General features: G+C 50.2%; 1 protein-coding gene across 7 annotated transcripts in view; it reads right to left on the reverse strand.

Moving 5' to 3' along the window:
• The window catches only part of Ten-a (Teneurin-a transmembrane protein), a 664,333-nt gene extending 640,149 nt beyond the window's left edge, over positions 1-24,184 (reverse strand). For all 7 annotated transcript variants that reach the window (XM_025300069.1, XM_025300070.1, XM_025300075.1 and 4 more), the window contains exon 1: positions 23,910-24,184. The gene's annotated coding sequence lies outside the window, so the exon portion shown is untranslated. The remainder of the gene's footprint in view (positions 1-23,909) is intronic.
• Positions 24,185-24,479: the final 295 nt, after the last annotated feature.

The raw sequence follows: 24,479 nt of genomic DNA on the forward strand, positions 1-24,479 counted from the left end.
ACATTGGCGCGGATGGATTTCTCCGTCGATTCGTTTGTGAAAGCTCCCAGCGTCGAACAAAGGACATCATTTTGCGAAAGCATCCGATAACAGACAAAGGATCCCACGAATGGCGTAGATATCGAATGAATGGCTGCTCCGCGAATTGTTGCACGCTATATGCCGCGCGATTGAAGTGTAATCGTACATAAATTAAGGTAATCGACAAACGCGCGACAAACACTCGCGCGCGCGTGCATCCGCGCCGTGCCGCGTCGTGTCGCGTCGCGTCGCGTCGCGTCGCGTCGCGTCGCATCGCATCGCGTCGTGTCGCAATAACCGGATAGACGAAATAACGCAATTTGCGTCTATCTTTAGTATTAATCGAGTGAAGCGAGTGCGCGGGGCCACACAAGCTCGAAATTGCGCGACAGTGTTTGCCGCTAAACACGCGGCGAGCTCGTGAGCCAATATCGTCGCGAAAGTAACCTCCGAGATAACAGAGAGAGAGAGAGAGAGAGAGAGAGAGAGAGAGAGAGAGAGAGAGAGAGAGAGAGAGAGAGTCGTCGGCGAGAAAAGAGATGAGTCTTCCATTAAAGAAAATTACCATATGATAGGTCCCATCGAACCAATATACTCTCGAATCTTCCGCATTCCGCATCGTCGCTCGTTTCATCTTATTTTATTTTCCACTGAGGACCTCATGCCTCTCTCTCTCTCTCTCTCTCTCTCTCTCTCTCTCTCTCTCGCCCTCTCCGTTTTTCCTCGTCGCTTTCTTGCGCGACACCCTGAGATTAAATGTAAAAGAGGGAAGATCTCGTATACTCTTTATTTGCGCACCGCCCGTAGCTCTGGGTCGCGGGCACCGGCGGGAGGGAGGGGTGGACGGGGGGCGGATTCATGTGATCAAATATGGGATATTTGCGCCTTGAAGTGCGGATATTCGCTTTGATTTTGCGTCATCGACGCCGGCTCGGCGATCCGCGAATTCATTTGCTCGTAAAGATTTTACTATTGCAGCCGGTCCCGGGGATGCGATGGAGAGGTTTCCTCCGCCCGGCGAGTTTAGTGGCGTCCCTTTTTCCGTCTGACGAAGCTTCATAACTTTAATGGAGGACTAAAAGTAACGGCGAGACCGCGGCGGGGATACGTATATCGACATTCGCCTCGGATTATGGCTGTTCTTTTTAACGCCGCGCGCATTAATGACACCCTCGTAGTCCCCCCCGAAGCACGATCGGTGTGTTCTCCGTGGTAGTGCTCCGGGCTCACAACCGATGCTTCCCGGCGAAAGAATCCCGCTGAAAGTGTCAATTGTTCGCGGACGAGCCTGCCGGAACGTTTCGAAACACCGAGTAGATTCCGACTGTGTGGAATTGCCAAATTTGGCAAAGGGAGCAAATATACGAGGCGCGACAGGAGGTCGTTGAAATCCGAACGTGGAGATCGACGGGAATATCTCGAAACACTTTGGGCTTCCATTCTCTGGAGTCGCGAACATTTGGATCTGGAACACTGCGGCGCGGCGTTCCTAGCTTGAACATGCGCAGGATTGGATTCCGCGGAATTTTCAGAACAGGTAATAATAATTCCTATAGCGCTGGATCTTCCAACTGAAATCTCAACACCCAGCCGGAGTCGGTGGGGCGCGAGACGCAGCGATAAAGTGGCGGCGCTTTTCAGCGAAAATCAATGCCCCGGCTGAGCGATCACCGAGGAGAGAATACCGTTCGGCTTGCCGATTCAGAGTCGGAGACATTCGGCGCCGATTCGCCGCGAGCGCGCACGACGTGGCCGTAAATCGAACCGGCGAGATCGCAATTGGCGATGGCCGCGCGAAGGCTCGGCGGGGTGCGAGTTTTCAAACAATCCGCGCGGATTATTAACGCACGACGCGGCCGGGCACGCACCCTTTCGACTTTGCGCGAGCTTTTCGCACGGCCAGGCCAGAACCTACGCGTGACACGACGTGCGGCTTAAATATAATTTATTAAAATGCGCTTACGGGGCGAGAATTGGTATTAATTAAAACTGCGAGATTTGCATTGATTATAATGCGCCACTAATTGAAAGCGACTTATCTGCACGTTGCATTAAAATGTAAATCAAATCTCCGGCGTCGCGCTCGCGTCGGCCAATAAGCAAAGGGGCGCAGCGGGCCGGCCTATAATGCGAAACATGTTTGCTAAATTGCCAGGCCCCGTACATATTTTTTTTAATGGATGCGCGCGAGGTGTAACACTCGTCGGAGATTTACGGATAAATCGACGCCGCGCGAGCGCTGTTTATATCGCAGCTGTGGACGTTGTAGGAAGAGAGGAGCGGAGGAGGGGCTGCACATACACACACACACACACACGCGCGCGCGCGCGCGCACACACACTATCATAATGATTCTTTATTTTATTCTCCCAGAATATCCAGCGCTCGCGCACGGAGGAGGCAGACGAGGATATAATTGGTTCGTAACGGTGGAGATACTTTTTGTTGATTCAATCGATCGAATATTGACTTTGTCCGCTCAAATGGCCGATTTTTATTTCTGTCGCGAGCGTGTCCAGCGGCGCGCGCGTGCGCGCACGCGCGTGTAAGTGGAATATGTTTTATCTTGCTCCGATATTTTTGCTCGAAATGTGCGAAATATCGGAGTCGCGCCTAATTAGATCAGATACGATCGCTCAGCGGCTCACATAACGACACTCGCGAGCGATCCCCGCGTCATTTAACCGATAAATTGCTCGTAATTGCCGCTCAACGTCCGGATCAATTATGAAACATTTTCCGAAGAGCGGCACGAAGAGGGAGCGAGAGAGAGAGAGAGAGAGAGAGAGAGAGAGAGAGAGAGAGAGAGAGAGCTTGTCTCGACACGAAATCACGCGAGACCCGATGACTCGTAAATTCCGCAAGTTGGCCGATCTCGGATCAACTTTCGCGATATCCCGAACGGCAGGTAGGACCCTGACGTTAACCCGAAACTTCCGTCGCACGTCCAGGCGCGTCTGGACGGCGATCTCTCATCCCTGCAACAAGATATCAGGCAACCAAGAAAGTTCGTGCCGCTTCTAGGTTTTGCCATTGGCAAACTGCACATGCGCGCACTACGTGTTTATATGTATACTTAAACAAAAGCTTACTCAACGGAGAATTTAGCGGTGTGTAATGTGCTTGTGGAAATTAATTATTATGGAAATTTATTAGGATTAATTATTACGGGGATTTATTATGATTTAGTCTTGAAGGTTTCGCAAGAAACGTCACTATAATGTCAACTTTGTCGGAGATATTCCAATCACAGCTATTGTTTCGTTGTTCGTAATGCTTTAGTGTTAATCCGTGATATTTTGTCATTTGCTGATAATATATACGCAGGAAAAATCGTGGGAACACCATCTTAAAAATGAGGCTTTCTAAAGACATTTTTTTCGACATGCGTTACTTTTGTTTTTTAATCAAAAGAAAATGGCGCCTGAAGGTCACAGAATTCTGGTCACAGAAACTTATGACATTACTTCGTCAATTAAGACAGGTGAATATTGGTTTAGACGATTCAAAAGTGATAGTTTCAATGTTAACGACAAAGATCGCTCGGGAGAACCAAAAAAGCTTGTAAATACAGATTTGCGAACATTATTGGTCGAAAATCCAGCGAAAATCTACTTTAGAACTTGCCAGAGCATTAAATGTTAACTACAACTTATTGAACACGTTTACATGATGTGAGAAAGACTCACAAAAAGGAGAAATGGGTTCCACATCAATTGTCGGAAAATGCCATCGCGAACCGATTGAACATTTGCATTTCGTTGATCGCCAAACAAAAAATGAGTTTTTTGTATCGAATTGTTATCGGGGATGAAAAGTGGATCTATCTCGATAATTCCAAATGGAAAAAATCATGGTTCAAAGGTATCGCTATGTATTTCGCGGATCAAGGTGTTGTGTATTGTCAAATCCGAATAAAACTGTCACCGCTGATCGTCATCGACAATATTTATACAAATTGAAGAGAGCGTTGGACGATCACCAATTGCGAGTACACGACGCAAAGTGATCCTTCTTCACGACAATGTTCGACCTCATGTTGCATTACCAGCGAAGTAAACGCTATTAGAGCTGGAATGGCAAGTCTTACCGCACCCCGCGTATTCTCCAGACATTGCTGCATCCGATTATCACTTGTTCCGGTCGATGCAACATGCTCTAGAGAATACACACTTTCATAACTTTGAACAGGTGCGAGATTTGTTGGAAATTGGATCAACTCCAAGGAAGAATCTTTTTATCGTCGCGGAGTCCATCTCTTGCCAGGAAGATGGGAAAAAGTTGTACAGAACGAAGGAACATATTTTGATCAAGGCATTCGTTCATTATCTTGTTTAAATAAATCAGTTTTTGAGGAAAGGAAACCCTCCAAACTGAATCACGCTCCTAATATAATGAGCGAAAATATTTTATTAGTAATGAAAAATGTAATAAATACCTTCATAATGATATGCCTAGATTACTGATTAATCTTGGTTTTATCGCGTTTTTCTCATCTCAATGGTCATTTTTTTGACACTCATAATAATCATACAAAAAATCCTTTCTTGAAAATCCTATGGGAACGGAAAAATGTTTTCATTCATCTCCCTCCCTTCCTTACGGTGAAATTCCGTTCGAGGATACACACTTTCGTGAATTCGAAAAAGTGCGAAAATTTCTTGAAAATTGGATCGACTCCAAGGGAAGAATCTTTTTATCGTCGCGGAGTCCATCTCTTGCCAAAAAGATGGGAGAAAAGTTAAAACGAAGGAAAATATTTTGACCAAGGCACGCGTTCATTATCTCATTTAAGTGAATCAGTTCTTGGGGAAAAGTAGACCCCTCAGACCAAATCGCACTCCTAATATTATTCATCTCTGTTGATTACGAACGGCCAGGAACTTTCTTGGATGCCTCATATAATCCTTCCTGTCGCGGGCAGTCAAGTCGAGTCGAATCGAATATCCCCGGCGCCTCTCTCGAGGTGTCGTGGCCGGTCGAGCGGGAGCGACGAAGATCGCACGCCCGGGGAACTTGCGCGGATACTGCGAGTCTCCTCGCGGCTCGGGCACACAATTCCTCGTGTGCGGCCTTTGTGGTCCCGGCGCAGCGCGCTCTCACGGGTTTTACACGCTCGATGGTTCTTAGTTAAATGCCGGCGCAAACGCAAACGCCGGCTACACATGCACATCCGATGCGCTTCGCCGGCGTTAACCCCGCGGAAGAGGTCGACGGGCAGGAGGAGTAGGAGGAGCTTCGTTTCGTGAAGTTTAAGGCACCGTTACGGCGACAACGGTGTAGCCAAGTTCGGCTGGGAAGACTCGGGCAGCAATTGCAGCTCTCTCTCTCTCTCTCTCTCTCTCTCTCGGCTTCGATCTCGCCCCGCAGAAGGGAACTTGCCGCGTCTAATCGATTCCCGCGTGTCTTCCGGGTGTCGATGGAGGAATATCTGGACCGGCATGTGCTCGTAAGTCGCTCCGATGCGTTTTCGTGCACCTGATACTTTTGTATTTTAGATTTCGAACATTCCTGCCGTGCTCGCGGTGGGCCACCCAATCCGGAGCACGTCGTTTTTGTTAAACGACGTAGGGTCGTGGAAAAAAATGCATACGTAATTATGTGCACATTAAATGATACACGATTATTACATGATGCATTGTCATATAATTATATAAATATATACATATATAATTATATATACAAGGTGCTAAATTTCAAACGTAATAGGTAAAAAATCTCGAAAACTATGAAAGATAACACGTGTTCCATGATTTCGAAGGGGAAGAGAATGGCATTATCAGTTTTTTATTTGGAGGGTATTTTTCAAGATCACTCGGAGGTCAACTTAATTTTTTAAAATAGAAAGCCCAATTTTTTGTTATATATTCTTTTTCTACCAATTAATTTTAATAACTTTTGTCTGAAACACGGTTTTTTATTTGCCTAATATTTTTTGAAACATTTAAGGAAAACTTTTTCAACATTTAACTTACGATATCTCGCTAACTATTCCTCGAGAGGAAAAATAGTATTCGGCTTTATTTACTATCAAGAATATATTACTATAATAGTGTCCTAACTTTTGTTAATTTATCGACCTTTGGAAATTTCAAAATTATTAAATTAACAAAAGTTAGGGCACTATTATAGTAATATATTCTTGATAGTAAATAGAGTAGAAAAGTCTAGTATTTAACGATTTTTTCTTCCGACGAATAGTTAGCGAGATATCGTAAGTTAAATGTTGAGAAAAAGTTACCAAGTTTTCCTGAAATATTTCAAAAAATATCAGGCGAATAAAAAACCGTGTTTCAGACAAAAGTTGTTAAAATTAATTGGTAGAAAAAGAAGATATAACAAAAAATTGGACTTTCTATTTTAAAAAATTAAGTTGACCTTCAACTGACCTTGAAAATGCCCTCCAAATAAAAAACTGATAATGCCATTCTCTTTCCCCTTCGAAATCATGAAACATGTGTTTTAACTTTTTTTAATATCTTTCATAGTTTTCGAGATTTTTTACCTGTTACGTTTGAAATTTAGCACCCTGTATAATTATGTACACACATGTGTGCGTACGTGAAAATATATATATGTAATTATATTACGTATTATATACGTAATTATAATAATAAATATATATATGTAATTACAGATACGTTAAACTCGAAGGGTTAATTTAAGCACAATGCTTCGGGTCGCATTCAACTTGCATGATTAAGACGCGTTGTAATAAGGAGCTTGTCGCAATTGGGAACCGCTTGTCATCGGCAGACTTATGCGGCAATCCGGTCGTGACAGGAAGTGAAGTGACAGCACACGATGGAAATATCGAACGATATTGCGCATCGACTAAATATGCACGATCACATCGACGACTCGTAGCAAATTAAAATGGCAAATCTTTTCAAAGACGTTGCTTCGCTTGATTGCCGCAGTTGATTGAAGCGGCCGCCAGCGAAGCGGCTATAACCGAATATATACCCGAGGAGGCCGCGAATAGCTGGAAAATATTCGAAGCACCGTAATTTCCCCTTACCGCTAATTAGAGCTCCGTCCGGAATGCTGCGTCCAGATATTCTTACGCTGCTGCTCCTCTCAGCGCGACTCGGTTCGGCTGGCAGATTCGCGCGACGAAAATAAGACGTCGGCCCGCGCGCGCGCGCGCGTCTAATCGATCTGCCGAGCTGTTTAGCGAAGGCTAAAATTCACGCGACAAAGAAGATTGGCGAAACGAGCGAGCGGGGGCGAAGGCGAACTTCAGTATTTATTTTCCCCTGTTAAGCAGAGAGAAAAACTCCCGTATATATCCGACAAAGTTGGCCGCGCGATGTATTGCCATCATCGCCAGGCGGCCGGCAAGACGCAAGGGGAGGAGGGGGGGGCACCGTTTTAAAACTAACGCGCTCTCGGCCGAATTCCCGGCGGTCGCGGCGATTATTTTAAATGAATATGACGGGTTATTTTGCGTACATTCGTTCGACACACTTTGTCGGGCGCGGCTGAGATTGACGTTTACCGCGAGCTTTCTCTCTCTCTCTCTCTCTCTCTCGCTCTCTCGCTCGGCGCGCACGCGGTCTCCTCCCTGGCGCGAGTCTCAAAGCGCGAGAAATTGCTATTCATGGCGCTATAAAACCCGGTGGCGCGCCTAAATTAATAGCGTCGCTGCGAAAACTCATCTCGGATGAGTGTAATTCTTTCGGCCGCTGTAGCGGCCAAACAGCGGCTGTACGTGTGTGCGTGCGTGCGTGCATGCGTGTGTACGTGTTCCTTGCTCCGCGATCGATAGGAATTGAGATCACGGCGGGAGTGAGAAAACAAACCGCTCACGCTGCGGCGGTGGCCCAATATGTAGCCCCCCCCCCCCGCTGGAATTTCGTCCCGCCGACGAAGTAGGTTGTTTTTTTCTTACGAGCGACTGCCTGTGAAAAATTCCATCAGGGATCGATCGACCGGCCGACGACGCGGCGTCTCGACCGGCCGTTTTGTAATTATGCAAATCGGCTTTCCCGCCGGTTATCCCACATACATTTTTCCCCTCCTCTGAACGGGAAATACGATATTGCAGGCGGTGACCGGTAAATCGGCGTGTTTAAAAACTGTAACGCTTCTTTAGCGTCGCGCGCATTAGGATGCACGCCGGCGCTCGCTCCCGGCGAATATAAATAACTATTTCGGCGTGTCGGTGACATTAAAAGCGACGGATCGAACGATACTCGTCGGTGTGCTCGCTTAATATTCACGACTAACCGGATTACGCGCTTCGCAACTTGCGGAATAATCCGCCCCACGGAGGGACTTGCGGCTGGCGCGTACCGATTGACCGCGACGACGACGACGACGACGACGACGACGACGACGACGACGACGACGACGCTGCTCGTTGTCTCGCACGGCGATAATGACCCCCCCTTCCCGGGCCCCGCGACCTTTCCAAAGGTCACATCGCGCGAATCCACCTCTCGCGTTCACCGCGATGTAAAATCGCACGGGGCGGTGACTTGCGAGAAGTGAGCGCCGCACGACCCTCCCGGAAGTCGAAACTTCGTTTACCCGGAGGCGTCCGCGGGGACGCGCGCGCTAGTGTCAGCGGCCAACATTTAACTAGATATGGGTGCAACTCGATTTGCAGGCGCAAGCTTTGCCCATGACCCGAGCGCATCGCGGATAGCCGAAGCCGGTTCGATGCACTCGAAGAGAGAGAGAGAGAGAGAGAGAGAGAGAGAGAGAGAGAGAGAGAGAGAGGCTCTATCGGTCCTGTCGATTCAGCAGCGAACGACTGAGAATGCGCTAGCGCATTCTCTTCGAGTGCGAGCTGACGAGCTGGTCGTGTTGAGCGAACGAACGCAAAACACACGACCGTTATCATAAAGAGACCACGCACGCCTCGCTGATCCGCGATCGCCGTAAATTCGGCACCGCGTCGCCATTGCGTTTGCGTTGACTCTCTCGATGTGCCGGCACTTTCCGTCGCCACGTCTGCTCGCGGCAGGAACAGCGATCGCGATTCAATTGATCGTCGGATGCGCGAACTCTAATGTTAATGACGCAGCACGAGGGCGAGGGGGACAGAGGGAGCGGGGGAGAATATAATTTATTGAGCGAAGATTCCCCTCAAGTGCGACTGAGGTAAATACTAAATTGTTGCAATATTTTTTTAAATCCTTGATTGGCGGGAACGCAATAGTGCGGTTTAGGTGTGTGTGTGTGTGTGTGGTCGATATTTCTCGATATTTCTAAAATTAGCTATTCGAAGGTTTTTGGTCTTACTTTATTTAATAGTGAATTGCAAAGTTCCAAATGACAGATATAATAAAGTCGACTTAAAATTGGAAGGAACGTACAAGTATTATAAGGTCTTTGAAATGCATTTTGGGATTCTTGAGGTCGTTTTTTCAATGCTGAGTTCTAAAGATAAAAATTCAAAATAGCGAGTCCTTACAGCAGTGTAAATGACAAAAGCAAAATATTATTCCCATATTATATCACTTAATAAATTATATTTATTTATCATTTCGTTATTTCGTTGAAATGAAATTATGATTTTAATCGTCACGTCAGAATTACTGTTTCGAATTTGAAAAGTTCCGAGGGTTCGTATTCGTAAGCAACGACCTCAGAAGCCACCGGACACAACATTTTAATAACATTGCTTATTCTTCACTAGCTTAAACACTTTGCGAAATTCCGAGATGTTAAGAGCGGTATTGTAATAATAAAGCAAAGCACATCGAGAGACGCGTATCTCCTTGATGCTGGAAATTCTTATGATTTTCGCTCTTGAACGCGGATATTTAAACTTTCAACGTAGAATATACATATACATGTTTATGTTGAAAGCTTAAGTCTTCGTATTTAAAGAACAAAACATTAGGAATGCCGGTACTTTCGCCTTACATGTAGAAAGCAATTATTAAAGTTCGTGATGTATATAATAAATTCCTCTCTCTGTCTCTCTCTCTCTGTCTCTCTCTCTCTCTCTCTCTCTCTCTCTCTCTCTCTCTCTCTCTCTCTCTCTCTCTCTCTCTCTCTCTCTCTCTCTCGTGATAAATATACGTAAGAGAGGGAAGGGTCCGCGAATTTTTAGCATTTACGACGACAACGATGACAATGACGATACCTAATGCATCCCGCGAGTGTCGACTCGTCCGTATCTCTCGATCACGCTGGCATAGCCGTCGTATGGCGCGATGTATGCGCCGCGCGCGCACGGCTTGATATAAAGGATCGTTATTTACGGCCACGGTTTATATTTCATCGGAATATAATGGAAAATGGACCCGGTGTTAGGGGCAACACATAGCTTATACCGCGTATATACATGGACGTATGTGTGTGTGTGTGTGTATGTATATTATAGTATACATGTCCTTCGCCTCTATCGCTTTGGCTCACGCCCAACGGTGCGTTTTGACATTTGTTTGTAATTGAAATACGCGCCTACACACGCATTTCTGTAATTATTTGGACGTTACACGGCCACGTTACGAGCGCACGGCGTTATCTGAAATTGTTGATCCATTTGCCGACGCGCCGCGACCTATATTTGCCCTGTCAAATTAATGCCGATGGGGGTGAAAAAGCGGGAGAAGGAGGAGGGAGGGAGGGAGGAAAAGAGAAAACGTCGCGCTCGAGCGGGGGGAGGGTCTCCGCGTCCGAAAACAGCCATCTGTTGATAAGAATACCCCGCGGTACAAACTGCCGTCGATCGTTCGATCGCGTCGATTTTCGCCCCGGCCGCGCCGCGCCGCGCCATTTGCCGAAGACGCGCTCCGGCTGGCAGCGATATTGATAGAAGCGCGGACGAGAGAGCGGGCGCAAATTACCATACCGTCGGAGTCAAACGAGATTCATTCGTTCTTAATTTCCACCTTACCTCGCTCCTACGCGTCATAACTTTCCAAACTGGCGAGTCCAAACTGGGGAAACGGACAAATATATCTTCCGACAGCGACTAAACGGCCATAACTTTCTTTTCAAACTTCGCTCTCCGCGCCGCGGCGTTTACGAGCGAGAGGCGGCTCTCTCGCGAGAGGCGAAGTCGCGAGGAGCACAGGAGCGAGGGGGAGGAGGCGAGGCTAAGCTGCTAGGCGAAGCCGCTACTTGTCAATTAATTTGTCGACAAACACGATCGGAGCCCTGTCACGAGCTCCGTCGGCCGTCGTTACGCCGCGCGGATCGTTACGCGCTTCTCCGTGCCGGCGAAATATCGCGCCGCCGCGCCGTTGGACTTGCGGCTCGTCGTTGCGTCGCCTCGAGCGGGACTTTTCGCGGATTTCCCGGCGCGAGCGAATCGCCGTCCGCGATGTCCTCGATGATGGGGATCGGGCACGCGAGCTTCCGCGTGAACGCGCCTTCGCGCGCTCCGCTGCATCGACGAAGAAAAGCCCCCCGCTAACGTCGCATGAACTTTTACACACCGCCTTTCCCCACCCCCGTCCCCCTGCCCCGCCGCCGTCACAGGTCGTTCTTGGAAATATCGCCGGCGTATACATCTGCGAATATACAATCTTATCGGTCTTTTGTCGGCGGGATGAAATATCCCGGACGCAGCATGTAAGATTCATCCGGCGTAGACGCGCGCGCGCGCAGGACTTCTCCGAGGAGAAAAATTTTTCGGCTCGCAAGTGGACAGCCTCCGAGGCGGGACGCGGCGAAGCTCACGGCTAGTGCAGAATGCAACGAAAGGGGCTCGAGGAGGAGAGAGAGGGGGAGAAAGAGGAGAAGAGACGGGGCAAGAGTAGGAAAGCGGCCGCGCCGGGCTACTACGAATTGTTACGGCAGCGGGTTTTACGAGGTCCCGGTGGACAGGACGCCAAGCGAAGGGGGGGCACGTCGCGCTCCTCTCCGAAAGGGGAAAAGCGTTATCTTGCCATGTGTGACTCGAATAACGAGAGTAAGCCTTCGCCAAGTCCGGCTCGGACGACGTCTTATCGCGCGGCAGCGGCGGCGGCGTTAATGCGATTACCGTTTGCGCGATTTCACGCCGCGTCGCAATGAGAGGAGCGTTACATCTCGGCTGCCACCGATGACATCGAAACCGCATCAGCTTGCGCTCTCGCGCTCGCGGAGGCGCGGCGTCTTCGTTTCATCTCTGTCAACAACGACGCTCGCCCGTCGCGTGCACTTCGCGGAAAAGTCAAACTCCGCCGCGCGGCGACTGTGCCGGCGTGATAACGTCTGCTTAATTCACGTTATCATGCATCGTCCAACGTGGGACAAACGGCGGCTGGGTAATGGGACGTAATGGGATGTGAATAATGATGGACGTCAGGATGACTTGGCGCCCGAGGCTCGCGACGGGCAACTCGCTCTCCGCGGAACGTCGAGAGTGTCTCCCGTATTGTAAGTCAAGGGACAATGCGGATTTCGCTGGGAATGTGTGTGTCGTGCGTGTACACGGCGCGCGCTGAGGGATCGGCGGGGAGGGAAATTGACGGTGAGCGCAGACCAGACGCGTTTCGGTCGAGGGATGTGTGTTATAGAAATGCGGAGGAATGCTTATGGATGGAATTTCCTTCTGAGAGGCGACCGCGAGAGCGAGTCTCGCGCGGAGAAAAACGGAGTTTTCACTTCGCAGCGCGTTTCTGCTTTAGAATTCCTTTAATTCTTATCCGCCGAATTTGATACTGAGAAGGGATTCAAGTTCTGGAGAAATTTCGGCTCGTCTTTTATTAACTCAGTCTTTTTCCTCCCTGCGACGGGGAGAGAGAAGGGGCTCTGCTTTGATTCCGATTTGGTATTGACTCGTTTTTGGAGATTTATCTACCGACAAATTTCGGACAATATCGATTTGTGTTATTACACACAAAAATCACACAGAGCGGAAACAATACTTTTTCTTCATATGATATAAGCGCATTACATCTGATTTCGACGAGCCGCCTATACTCGCTCGCAAAATTGAGGTTCATCACTAGCTGGCTTAATCGGTACAATCGATTGTGATAAAAGCCGGGGGGCAACATGCGAGATATTCAACGTGTCACGATCGCGACTGAGAATAAAAAACCAAAGCGTTTTTATTACACCTTTATTTCGAGCAACAATGATAATAATAACAGTGGCTTTATTGAATGCAGCGTTATAATATAAAACAATGGGCGTTGAAATTCGCGCGAGGCAAAAGGCGACGAAACAGCAGCACAGGCGTTGACGTTAACGCCTCGCTAGGAGAGAGAAAAAAAGTCCCCGGTAAAAATGAAGAGCGTAACAAAGGAGCTGAAAATTAAATTGTTAATTCAGAGGCCAGAGAGAGAGAGAGAGAGAGAGAGAGAAACGAATTACAAATGCATAAGTGAACAAATATTTACTTTTCGTGCACCGTCGTCGAACTTCCCGTGTTCGCGATCGATTCTCAATCGCGCGCCGGAGAAGAAGCGCAAGCGGTCGCGTTAACGCGCGCGATGAGCGAACCGTTTCAGTTTCGAGGCAAGTAGAATTTCTGCTTGTGTTGACGTCGAATCTGTTTCGCAAGGACCGGAAATGCCGCGCTCCTCCCTCGACCGAGATGCGTTCGCTCGCCGTTAATTCCGCCGGTGTTTTCCCACGATGCGGCGCGCGCGCGCCTTACGTCATTGTAGCGCTCTGCAGCCAAGCGTGCGCGTTTGAGCGTCATGCCAAGAGGCACTCTTGGCGCAGGTTTTATTATCGTCGTAACGGCGAGAGAGCGGCTTAAAAATGCAAGGACCAACTTGCGGAAATTCTGCAGGCTCGCGCTGCCTCGTTCCGACACGCTGCGAATGCATCTCGCGCGCGCGCGCGCGCGAGCTCGTCTTATGTATTGTGTGTCCCGTCGAGTTGGGAGCTCTCGGGTAAACTAACGAGTTTCTAATCAAGTTCGCTGCGAGTTGCTGACATATAATTGTGCAAGATAGAGGCATACGATTCCAGTGGGAATTGAGATCGAAGTCTCCAAATGCTGCCAGATACAAAGCCAGCAGCCCGAGCTCGCTGGGATAACAAAACAGAGCAGCGGAGCAGTCTGCGTCGCGACTAACATTATTTCGCAACGATACGCCGCGTATATCGCGTATTTCGAAGGAGAGGGGAGCGGCGGCTATTGTTCTCGGAGCAATGATAATCATTTCAATACAGCGACCTGTTTTCCCGACATGTGAAAAAACATCGCGGTGAGACTCGGTAATGGGCCGCTGCCTCTCTCTCCTTCCTTGCGGGACGTCCGTCGAGAAGCGAAAAATAACGAGGGAGGGGGAGAGACATACAACTGATGTATGTAAAATCGGGACTAAAGCGAAGCTCGTGGACTTTCGCGAAAGTTGCAGGACGCGCAAGAGATGAACCGCGGGAGTTTTCAGCGATGCACCGAAAGCGGCGCGGAGATCAGCTCGCGCAGTGGCGGGGGGGGGGGGGAGGGCGGCTTCGCAAACGCGCCTAGCGCATTTACATTTAATCTCCGGCAAAACCGATGGTTCATGCCGGGTAATTACCAGGAACGATTACCCGTCGTCAATACGTACACACTAACCATCGGTGCCAATCTCAAAAACAAGTTGGCAACTCCGCTCGAAACGCACTCGGATAGCCCATCTATAAACCTCCAACTAATAACGCAAACTTCTCGCCCGCGCCGCGTAGCGCCAATTTCCGTGCGGGGTTATTATTTAGCCGGATATATGAAATAGTCGCAGAAACCAGACTCAATTCGGCGACGCACGTCGCGAGCGGAGCGGAGCTCCTCCGCGAAGCGAGCGCATCGATCGCGCGCGCCCTCGCCGAGAATGAATCGCCGATCAATTCCGTCGCTGCGCCGCGCGATCGGCGCTGCGACTCGAGTGAACATCCCTTCGCCGCGCGCATCAACCGGCCGCGCCAGCGTGCATTTTACAATAGCGGGACTAATTGAATGAGCAATCTGCTAAACACCGGCGAATAATTAAAAGCTTCCGCTTTGTAACGGAAAGCCGGCCTGCGAGCGGCGGCGAATTGCATCGCGCAGCGAAAAATCAGCGTTGGCCAGTTAGGGATTAAATATCATTATCTCTCCGCGCGGAACATAGCGTTTGCTCCGGAGCAGAATCAGCCGGCAAACATTTCGCAAACTCATTTCCCCCCCTCCCCTTCCTGCCGCCGTTTCGGCACACTTTTAATGACACACACGGAACGTGCTAATGTGATTATCGCTCGGAGAGTTACGCTCGTTATCCTTGATTGTCCCGTACGACGGGTAATAACTAACTGCTACGAGCTGCCACGCACGAGTCGCCTGCTTTAGCGCGCCAATTTTTGCGACTGACACCTCGGCCGCTACGACGTAACGAGCGCACGGAGCCGCTCCTTGCGAGAATCGGAATCGCGATAACGCCGGAATCGGATTTCTGTTTTGCGTGATCAATTACGAAAGAACGCGGAAAGAACAGTCTCTCGCGTTTCCCGGCGTTTCGAGGCCGCCGCCGTTTCTATTGCGAGCCCGACGACGAGTCAGCGACGCTCCGGGTTGAAGCGGGGGCGCAGGGCTCGAAGAAATATGGACCGGGGTCGCGGAAAATGAGGCCGAAACTTTTACGGCGCGGATGCAAAGCAGCGCGGCTTATCGCGCGAATGTTTGCGCGGTGATCTATCCTCTAGGAAGTCAGACAAAACCCCACACTGCTGCCCTCTCTGCCCCGTGGCCGACATACCGAGAGTTATGACCGCGGCCGTGTCATACAACCGCGCCAAGTCTCTCCGCGAGGCGTACGAGGAAATAGGAGCATCGCCTTCGCCTAGAATCGCAAGGCGAACAGGCGCGAGTTGCGACTGTTGCCGCAGGAAGGCGGAACAAGCACGTCGCTCTTGTCTCACCGAACGAGACTGTTCTAGTCGCAGCGACGACTGCGAGGGCACGCGAAATGACACGGACCGCATGCGGAGAGTGAGAGAGAGAGAGAGAGAGAGAGAGAGAGAGAGAGAGAGAGAGAGAGAGAGAGAGAGAGAGAGAGAGACCCACCTCTAGACTAATGGGAAAAAGTCGCTAGATTGATTTACGGAGCGTAACGTGAGTTCTTCCTAGACGCTCATCGGTCGGGACGCGCTATACGCGTCTGTAACTGTAGTGCCATTTTGTGGATCGTAAGGTTCAACGGCGCGCGACTCGAAGAGGGGAGAAAGGGACGGTAGCGTGGACCTCGCGTCGTTTGATCTGATTAAACCGACGAAGACGGAGAAAATACAAGCGAGTCGAAGAAATAATCAGTGACGATCAATGTACTCGACTTGGACAAACAAATGTCACACGGTCGTAAGGAATAAATGGCCGGGCAGTGAAGGATATTTGGGGGTATTCTTCCTTGATGATATTCGAAGCAACGCCCGAGAGAGGTCAATACAAACGATGTTCTGTCGGATGCTATTGGTCGGTTTAAGATGTCTGAAAAATGACGCAGTTGCCGCTTTCTGACGGATTTTGGAGATACTCGCTTCCGTCGAAGCGTGAGCGATTTTTCGCGATACGAGCTGCGCTCCTTCCAGCAGCGTTCAGCTGTACTCAAGTGAGGGTGAATACTGATGCAATAAAATGATGTCGATATATCGATAAAATTCCATCTGAGAAGATTCGGATCTCAGTGCGATGACTTTTCAGAAAATTCCGGGAAATCTTATTCTTTGAAGCTCGACATATTTTTCGCGGAAAATGCACGTCCACCGAAATACTTTCGCGATCGATCGCCACTTATTTTTGTGCCCTCTCGTATTTTTTTTTTTATTTTTATTTTCGCAATACGAGATGGAAACAGAAAGTGATCCAAAGAAGAACAATATCCCGAATTTATTTTCGGCCCAAGTCAGACGGCGAACTTGTATCGATGCACCGCCTGATTCTCTCCAATATGTACATCCAGATCATAAATAAAATACTGTATTAAATACGACTCCTCGCTGCTCACCGAAGATACAGTAGCTTTTTATAGTCTGTAGTGACCATCTGCGCGTGTGTGCGTGTATGTGTGTACCGAATAAATATTCAGTTTTGAACGTCGACTAATTGTGTTATTTTATGCTTAACATTCGACTTATTTCCACGTGAGTTTTCATCACCGCCGCTATCTTAGCGTGCTACGTGCGTGCGTATGCGTGTGTGTGTGTGTGTGTGTGTGTGTGTGTGTTGTGTGTGTTCGTGTGATCAACGAGAAAATAAATATTCGCTGCTCGCGCGAAGAGCCCGAGTACTACACGTGTTACAGCCGCTACTTATTAGCGCCGCTAGGCTCAAAGTGCCGTTGCGAGTTAAATACCTACAGAAAGAGAGTAGATTGTCATCTCCCGCGAGAGAGACAGCATGCGACGGCCTTAATCCACGCGCGTTTATTATGCACATGCGACATTAACGACGAGGGAGGTATTTCACTTTGAGACGGCGCGAACGTATTCTATCTTTAACGGCTCGCGTTCTTACTTGCACAACGCCGGCTGTGCAGTATCGACTTAGCAGTCAAAGAATGACTCCAGCAGCGCTCCAACATTACCGAGGAGTTACACGCGTGCGAGCACAAGAACGTGTTGTATGAAAATTTCACTTCAAGTCTATTTGCATGCGCGAGAAAATCCGAATCGCGGGGCTGGGAACTTTTGAATAAGGACTGCTAAGATATACGACTTGCCGGGGCAGGGCCGATCTCTCCTCCCCTCCTCCCTCTCTCTTTCTCTCTCTCTCTCTCTCTCTCTCTCTCTCTCTCTCTCTCTCTATGTCACGGGTTGAGTGAAAAATTGCGCACAGCGAACAGTAACAAGCGGCCGCGGTCGTGAATCGGCCGTTCGAGTGAAAACTACCCTACGCAAGTCTACGCGGCCGTTGATGGCTCGCGGTAACTTCTTAATCGGCGCGACAATAACGGTCGGCGGGACGAGCGCGCGCGCGCACTGCGTGCGGAGCGTGTAATTTTAAGGTGAGTCGGAAACGAGGACGCGCACATTCAGCGTCCGCAGAGGCGCGGGCGGCCGGACGAGGTAACGAGACTCATCGTCTCGTTAACAGTCGTTCTTGTTTTCAAAGAAAATCTTCGTCCCCGAGTCTCTTCTCGTCCGCCTATACATGGCCCTTTACCGCGCCGGAAAGCCGCGCCCAAGAGCCGGCAAACGACTCTCCCTCTCCCCGCCCCCTTCCCTCAACTTCCTGTCACGGCCGAACAATGTTTGTAATCTTGGTTAGTCGTCGGCAATTAGCGTAATTCCGGTATTTAAAAGACACGCTATTTCTCTCCGCGCTGTTCTCCCCCTTCCCCTCAGCCGTCGCGCCGTTTGCCCCCTCGGCCCGTCGCTTGGTGTGTGCGTAATGTGGTCATCCTGCGCCAGCACGGTTACCCTAATCGATAAACCGGGATATTAGCGATATTAACGCACCTCACTCTCCTCCCTCTCGTTCTCTCTCTCTCGCTCCTTCCCTCCCTCTCTCCCTCTCTTTCTCTCTTTCTCTCTCTCTCTCTCTCTATGCTTTTCGCCGGCCCGCTTCTCCGCTTGCTTTCTCTCTCTCTCTCTCTATGCTTTTCGCCGGCCCGCTTCTCCGCTTGCTTTCTCTCTCTCTCTCTCTCTCTCTCTCTCTCCCCCTGCCCCCTCTCTCTGCACGACAGTCTTATAAAATTTATGATAATTTCCAGTTACTTCACGGGGTGGCTTTCCGTTCGTGGCTCACTGTGGGCGCGGGCGTAGCTACGGTTACATAATTTTTCATCGCCGCGGCGTCGCTAATGCGGAATAATTGGCCGATTTTATCGGTCGGCCCACGTGACTCATTCGCTGGGTTTGCGCGGTAAACGGTGTGTCCTGTCGATTGAGAATTAGGCCCGAGACGAGAGGGGTGCCTCTGAAAGATCGTCGCATTGTTCTTGGCGCCGAGAAGTCGAAGCGAGCAGTACGGCGAATTCTCACTCGACAGAATAGCGTGCAGCGTCGCGCGACCGGGATGGTCGCATATTTCTGCCAAAGTCCAAATTTGTACACAGCAACAATTAATTAATATTTCGTCCGTCGACATCTTTCCGACAGGATGAAATTTGCAATACGAGAGAACGCCGTGCGAACATTTCCGCGTGAAATAATTTCCCCACGCGCGCGCGAGAGGTAATCCCTCCTCCACTTCTCCCCCACTTTGGACTTTTCGAAATAAATAAAGCCTCAAACAAGTAAGTAAATGTCCTGACACGTCCCGGTATATCCAATCACTTTGAGAAAAAATATTTCCACTTTGAAAACATTCATTATTTATTTTCACAATAATGAATGAAAGTAATAATTATTGTAAAAAGAACTCCAATATTTGACGATTGATTGAAAAAAAGAAAAACATTTGATACTTTTGTATTAAAATAAAATTAATTAAATAAGTATGCACCTGTGGTTATGGACAAAATAATGGTCAATCGTTAATAAACTCATTAAGACACTACATCTGTATTTATATTATTTCGCGTTAGCACTACTACAGTAATTTTCTAATTGCGGTCAGACACTGGGACAGATTATATCCGAACATTGGGCCATAACTTATTTCAACAACTGACCAATCACCGGTACATTAATGCGCTTCGTTACTTGTGTAAATATTTCATTAATAATATATACATTGGTTTAACTCATTTTTCTCTACTCAAGGGAATCTGAAGTTTTCGAATAAATGCAAATATTGATACCAAAACTATTCTTCATATTATTATATTGTATTGTTTGTAGATATGACGACCCACGCTTAAACGTCCGGTTACGGACATTTATCTTAAACTGACAAGCCGGTATGATGAACTTCTCGGTGTACAAACGCTGACGCATCGTTCGAAGGAATTTCTGAGTTTTATTCGCGACCTGCACGAGGGAATTGCAGCACGACGGTGAAAATAGCGGTTCGCCGTCTCTCTCTCTCTCTCCCTCTCTCTCCTTCCTTCTCTCGACGGGCCAGATAACCGTCCCGATCGCGCTTAAGAATCGTATCGCGCTCCCTAACTACCCCGTCCGCGCCGTGTATAGACACGTATCCGGAGGGTGAGGGCGGCCAGATAGGGCCGGGCTGTACCAAATAACGTACGTACTTATCTGAACCATGCACTTTTCAATGACAAGGGGATATGATTTATTGCCTGCGAGCGCGCTACAATGACTCCGCTACGTGTTAAACTGACCACGTTCATCATTAAAATTAATGGATATTGGATACTGGCCGCGGAGGGAGAGGGGCAGCTGAATCGAGCGAAAGCGCCCAGCCGAAGCTCTCGCTCGGCAGCTCGCCGAGGAAGACGCTGTTAACGTCGTGTGGTCCGATAACAAACACCGCGCGGAACGACGCGCGGATCGCCGATTTTTCGCTCAGAGCCGAGCCGAGCCGAGCTCTGAGCGAGATTGTTCTCAGACACCGGCAATTAACGTAATTCCGGTATTTAAACGACACACTATTTCTCTCCGCGGCTGTTCCTCCCTCTCCCCCTCTTCCGTCGCGTCGTTTGCCCCCTCATCGTCGCACGCACACATACACGTGCGTACGAGGTTCGATCAAAAAGTAACGAGAATTTTTAATTTCCTCGGAAAGTATTTATTTAATCTCAAAGAGAAACACTGGTGGAACAGCGCCTCTTTAGGCATCGTCTTGAGCTGGATCTGCGATTTCGTCTTTATCTCATCTATTGTTGAAAAACGTTGTCCTTTTCAGTGTGTCCTTTTGAGTTTGGGAAATAGGAAAAAGTCACAGGGGGCCCCATGTCTGGAGAATAAGGTGGTTGCGGCATCACAACGGTGTTGCGTTTCGCCAAGAAACTTCTTGGATATGCTATCAGCCAATGCTGATCCGACATTTCGCCACACAAAAGATCGCCAAACACATTGAAGTGTACGTCTTGCTCACTCGTTCGCCAAACACTAACTAAGCGTCGCAGCTGCCTGAAAATTGACACGTACTGTGTCACCGGTAGTGCTACCAATTCCAAAAGAAAAAACAGAATCAACTGAATAGACAAGATACAGCGCGCGCAATTTCACAATTCTCGTTACTTTTTGACCGAACTTCGTACGTCTTCGTGCCCGCGCCTGCATCCTTGCACTTTGCGAGTCTGCGTTGATAATCTGTAATTACCCCGCGGCCGCGTCGGTTGCAACGCGCGGCTTGACAATGTCCGCCGCAGGCGGACGCGGCCGGTAAGAGCGTCGCGCGCGCTGTATTTTCGTGTGTTTTGCGATTGTTCGGCGCGTCTATTGTGCCGCGGTGGGTATTAAGTCTGCGGCTCGACATCCATTAAAATTAATGGAGATTGGGCTAGCGCGGAGAGACAGAGAGAGAGAGAGAGAGAGAGAGAGAGAGAGAGAGAGAGAGAGAGAGAGAGAGAGAGAGAGAGAGAGAGAGAGAGAGTCGGCGCCGCGCCGCGATACAGCGAACGTGAAGAGGAGCGATGCATTATTCGGCAAGAAACAATACGGCGTAATACGCCGATAATTCCGCGTTATAATAATTCGTACATTAGCGTGTACGCGGTAGCAGCGCAGCGTTGAAGCGATCGCTGCAACATACCAATCGGAATGCTCCAGTTAATGCACTAGCGGGGGGGGGGGAGCGGGGTGCGGGCGAATCGCTAAATTTCATCGATCGTAAACACTCCCGGCCGACACATCGCGCGGGAATTCGCGGCTCCGTTTACGAGAGTCGGCGGTCCGAAACGCGCCGAGGAGGAGGAGGAGGAGGAGGAGGAGGACGAGAGGCTCCCTCGGGCGCGCAATAATCGCCCGCGCGATCGACTGTCTTACGGAAATAAACCGCATTATGCTAATCGCCGCGGCCGGCGTCGCGGCGATTGCGAGAGCCTCAAACGCGAGATTAGGCCGCGCGGCGTTGCAGCCTAGCAATTTCCCTGTTTACACGCCCACGCCGCCCTTATCGCGCCGCACGCGCACCCTTATGACTCCGAATCGCATTACCCGGCCGGAGGAGTAACCGCATAAAAATTTCCTTTCCTCCTGTTGTGCAGGCTCGGAGCGAGAGCGGAGCTCAATCGGGCGAGACAACCTCACGACGACGACGAACGCTCGCCTCATCGATCCATCGCCCGTCATCATCGACGTCCGTCCTCGCAGCGGCGGATCTCGCGACTCTTCCGGCTGTCATGAGCGTCGACGAAGAGGACCAGCGTGCGCTCGTGGAAACGAGACAAGGAGCCGGGGCTTATAGGCTGATCGATTTGCCGGCGCGCGTGTAACTCGCGCGCGCGCGCGGGCTAAGTAGCGCGTTAAAATCCCGCGAGCGTTCCTTGGCTATGCTTTCAGCATATTTGCATAGGATTCTGCTCGTTGGCGCGTACGTACGAGCGCGCGCGGCTGCCGCGCGGCGTCGGTGGTACGAGGCGACGAGCACCTGCCGAACGTTTACGTACGTAGCTACGCAAAGTGACAGCGCGCGCTGGCGTCACGCATGCCCGGGATAGCCGAGATACTTAACAATCCGGTATTCCGATTACGACAACGCGCCCCATGCACGTCGATGGCGCGTCGCCCGGGCGAGGGGTGGCCACCCGCGTCTTCGAGTGCGCGCGCGACCGTGCAAGACGACGACAACGACGACGACGATCCTCGCGGCGGAGCGTGTGTGCCATCAGCAGCGAGCATGCGATCAATGGGCCTAGCGATCCCAAAAGCGACGGGTATCAGACCTCTCGCCCCCTCCGCCCCCCGGCCCTTCGCTCACGACAAGCATGCGGCAAGCATGAATGCTGATCGCCGACGGCGACGCCGCGATCGCGGAGAGATCGCCTCGCGATCTCGCCGTGTTATTCGACGATCGCGCGCGATCAAAGCGCTCGGCACGGGAACGATAATCGCCCCCGGGGCGCCGCGAAGCGCATTCCTTTCTCTCTTTCCCTCTTTCTCTTTCTCCTTGTCAGACTGCGACAAAGAGGCTGCTGCGAAAACGTCGCGTCGAAAGTGGCCCGGTCGTCATTATCGCCGATCATCCGGCGCCGACAAGTCGCGGAGGACAAGTTCGCGCGCAAAGGACTCTCAGAGTGCACCTGCTCGGCTCGAGAGACAATTCATAGAGCAATATCGCTCGCGCGGAGGTATTTGAACGAAGACGTAAAAAGTTTTATTAAAACTTGTCTGATCGGGGAGGAGCGGAAGCGAAGGAAAGGAAGAAAGAGAGAGAGAGAGAGAGAGAGAGAGAGAGAGAGAGAGAGAGAGAGAGAGAGAGAGAGAGAAAAGAAACGCGCCGGCAGTTATATACTCGAGTTACCCGTAATTGACTTACCGATTATTAAAAATGAAACATTGTTATTACGTTGCACGGCTGATTAATTAATTCCGCGCCGAAATGTCGCTGTCGCGGCGGCGCGACGAGCGCGCGAGCGACAGAAGCACGCGCGCCGCCGTTTATTAACGTCACAAATATCGTCCGACGTCCGCGATAAAAGTACAAAATAAGCTGAATGAAGGATGAATGCGCTTGTAAATCGGCAAAACGGCCCGCACAGCCGCGTGCGCCGCACTCGTTCGCCGCAGCACGGCGAGCCGCGCGTGTACGCGTTCTCTCGGCGACGTTCGGATTTTGAAGTTGACGAAAAGTTGGCGAGGAGTTTTCTTGAATTTTCATTACGCCACTATCCGGTAACAGCGAGGCTCTCTCGGAGAGTCTCCAGAGGGGGGCGCGCGGCGATAACACTGGAAGCACAAGCGCGCGCGCGCGCCTCCAGCGCACAGTTTCCATCTTCGACGCGCGCGTAATTCGAGACCCAGTCCGCGTCGTTCGATTATAATTTCATTTGCCCGAATTCGCGCGATTAATACGGCCGTGTCGACGTGTTCCCTCTAATTAAATCCTATATGGCAGCCGAGCCGTATTCCAGTCCAATTTTAGATTCGCTCGCGGAGAGATAATCGACGGCTCTCGAGCGAGCGGCGATTCTCCAGCGCGAGAGACGCGGGACGTCTCAATGGGGACGACTCACCTCAGTTCGATGCCTTGGCTCCGCTTGTCATTTATGCTAACGATCACGTCGCACGGCTGTATCTTCTTCTTATCGGCGCCGCACTTCGGGGTAGTCACTTTGCCGTGCGAGTGTACGCCGAACGCGAGCGACGACTACGGTTCGCGCACGTACACCTTGTCTCGCGATGACGCAATGGCATCCAGCGCGTGAACGATCATGAGATTAAGCGTCCTCGTCGTCTATCCCTCTCTTTCCCTCTGCGTCACATACACACGCGCACACGGCCACATACACACGCACGCACGCACACGCGATTTCTCTCTCTCTCTCTCTCTCTCTCTCTCTCTCTCTCTCTCTCTCTGTCTCTCTCTCTGTCTCTCTCTCTGTCTCTCTCTCTGTCTCTCTGTCTCTCTCTCTCTCTCTCTCTCTTTCTCTCTCTCTCTCGGCTCCGGCCGTTCGGTCTGAGGTTCAACTCGCGCGGTTCAATTCGCGCGGCGACGTGGTGAGTGTACCCCGATTCCGCGCGGCGACGGTGTACGTGCGTACACACGTACGTACGGAGCTACGTATGTACGAATGAGCGCTTGC

Source organism: Harpegnathos saltator, unplaced genomic scaffold, assembly GCF_003227715.2.
Source record: "Harpegnathos saltator strain DR-91 unplaced genomic scaffold, Hsal_v8.6 scaffold328, whole genome shotgun sequence".
In the NCBI taxonomy this organism is placed as follows: Eukaryota; Metazoa; Arthropoda; class Insecta; order Hymenoptera; family Formicidae; genus Harpegnathos; species Harpegnathos saltator.